Raw genomic sequence first — 2,886 nt, forward strand, 5'->3', positions numbered from 1 at the left:
CCATCCCTCCTTCCAACTACAACCCAACCTTCCCATTTCATCTCAAATGAAGACTTCAGCTCACCCTTCCCTTGTCAAGCTCGCATCCACTCCTGTCCCAAGAGCTTAATCCCAACTATCAGTTCTTTCCCACACTTCCCTCACCTTTTTCTGTCCAATATCCTTCACAGTATCTTCCACACGACTGAGAGTGTAGAGTAGTGTGTAGAAGAAAGATTTTTCTAAACCAGTAATCAGCTGTTCCCTTACGCTCTGTGCCTTTAATAGGTGAAATAATTCGTTCAACAAGCGACCCTCTGCTGCTCTCAGTGCGTGTTAAGCTGTGAGGATCGACGTTCTCCATTGCCACTCTGCTTACGGGTGAACCTGTAATGAGACCAACTGTTAACTGTCTTTGGATGGGTCGCTGTGGGGATGTGATCACGTAAGTCACTTGTGGATTCATATGCATTGAACTACATCCCCAGTATTACTTCTTCTCTTCAGGTATACGACAGAATTTCCTGATACGGTATAACTAAAGAAAACTAAACTCCGTCCGAACAGGGTTAGGTAGGCCCAACGGTATCGACCGTCTCTGGATGCAGAGGTGGAGGGGTATGTGGTCAGCACACCGCTCTCCCCGCCGTATGTCAGTTTACGAGACCGGAGCCGCTACTCTTCAATCAACTAGCTCCTCAGTTTGCCTCACAAGGGCTGAGTGCATCCCGCTTGCCAACAGCGCTCGGCAGACCGGGTGGTCACCCATCCAAGTGTTAGCCCAACCCGACAGCTCTTAACTTCGGTGATCTGACGGGAACCGGTGTTACCACTGCGGCAAGGCTGTTGGCATACGGTATAACTAACAGATGAAAAATCTCATATTTAATATAAGCGTTTATTATGTTATAAATCTAACGCCTGCGCATTCAGGAGTTCCAAAAATTCCATAATCTGACCCAAAGTTAACAAACGTTCTTACAGTCTCGTATAACGTTTGCCAGAATTTTTACCAAAGTACAAAGACTGATCTTAGAGCCATCATGTGCTTAAACAGTTATAAATTTAAAGCAGTGCTAACGATCACAAAAATCCGACAGACGTAACCTGTTAAATAAATACCAGTTCTGATGGTGGCTAATGCTCGGCGTCAGTTGCAACAACGCAACAACTACCAACATTGTTTTAGAAAGACTGATACCTGATTCAGCATTCATTGCGTTGGAACTCTCTGCAAAGGATTTTGAGCCGGTCAAGTATTATAACAGATAAAAAAGGAGACGCTACAAGCCGTTATTTACGAACTTAATGGTTGAAATGGCTCTGAGCACTATGGAACTTAACAGCTGAGGAAATCAGTCCCCTAGAACTTAGAACTACTTAAACCTAACTAACCTAAGGACATCACACACATCCACGCCCGAGGCAGTATTTCAACCTGCGACCGTAGCAGTCGCGCGGTTCCGGACTGAAGCGCCTAGAACCGCTCAGCCACCGCGGCCGGCGTCGAACTTAATGTCTTTGACTTAAATAGCGATATATTTTCTACAAAGCGAGGATCAAACAAAGATAGCCTTTACATGGGATCTGCTACAGGCAGAGACTTCAACCTTACTTTTCTGTAAATACATCATCTGCCTGTAACAGTCAGCTCTTAAGGAGAGAAAGTTCTACCTGTTATGAGTAGATCAGACTGGTACAGATGGGGATCAGTTAAGTATTTGCCAAGAATAATTTGCGAATCACTTGTTAAGTATTCACCAAGAAGAATTTGCGAATCTCCAACACTTGGCGTCCATTCTGGGCGTCTCCTCATCTCGGTGCCAAGTTTCCAGGCACGTGCGGCTTCTTATGCAGCATTGCTATCCGGATGTGTTTGGATCACCACCAAAAGTAAAAGAGCTGTAATGACAAACATGCGACCACTTGTAGAAACGTTACAAGATGTAGAAGAAATCAAATGAAACTTCTGGCATGGACAAGTTACATAGTTTGTTTCAGTAATTACAAATCAAAGGAACAAGAGACATGGCGGTAGGAGCACAATGCTGGTACCATGTCAGTAGAGTGTCATATGCTCATGGATGCATCCACTGATTCAGTTAGGTACAGTACCATACAGCATATGTATTCTCCCGTCGGGGAAGTTATGGATTAAGGTGGAGCAATGGTAAGTTGCTTGACTAGTATTCGGGAGGACAATGACTCAAATCCCCGTTCTGCTGCCCACATTTAGGTTTTCCGTGATTTCCCAAAATCACATACAGCGAAAACATGGGTAGTTCCTTGGAAGCCCACAGCCGATGTCTTTCCCCGTTCCTCTGCAATCTGACCTAGTGACCTATTAGTTGATGGAGGGGGGGGGGGGGTTGAACCTTTTATTTTCGTTCCTTCTTCTGAGGCAAGTTAGCCCACACCTGTTGCAACTGCTCCGATCTTAGAACTGGAATAGGACCGATGTCCAAGCTAGTCTCACACACGTTACTTCGAGGGCAAGTTAGAACGCCCGTACTGTTCAAGGAAGTAGCTCAACATCATCCAGACAGTTCAGAAAGTACTGTCCGTAAATGAGCATAGTCCTGTTGAATGATGGTGCTAGGATCCTATCTCATGGCAGGTAGGAGTGGATTCCTCTGACGCACTACTGTGTCGTCTACGTTCTTTGGACCACATGCAGAGGTGACTAGAATCCATACAGATGGCTCTCTGCGCCATGCAGCTGTAGGCAGCACCAGAATTCTCTCTAAACCATTGACGGAATGTGTCCTCTGCCTTCAGCAGTACAATACTGGCTGGCGGAAGATCGTGGGGAAACAAAATTCATCCTTGAAAATAACACCACGCAACTCTTTGGCAGTTCTAGGCTTCCACGTACACTACCGTAGCAGGGGCAACTATCTGTGTTGT

At 45.6% G+C, this 2,886-nt stretch overlaps 1 pseudogene; it reads right to left on the reverse strand.

The window, feature by feature from the left end:
- Positions 1–712: 712 nt before the first annotated feature.
- Positions 713–830, reverse strand: LOC126413541 (5S ribosomal RNA; annotated as a pseudogene).
- Positions 831–2,886: the final 2,056 nt, after the last annotated feature.

Source organism: Schistocerca serialis, chromosome 7, assembly GCF_023864345.2.
Source record: "Schistocerca serialis cubense isolate TAMUIC-IGC-003099 chromosome 7, iqSchSeri2.2, whole genome shotgun sequence".
Taxonomy (NCBI): domain Eukaryota; kingdom Metazoa; phylum Arthropoda; class Insecta; order Orthoptera; family Acrididae; genus Schistocerca; species Schistocerca serialis.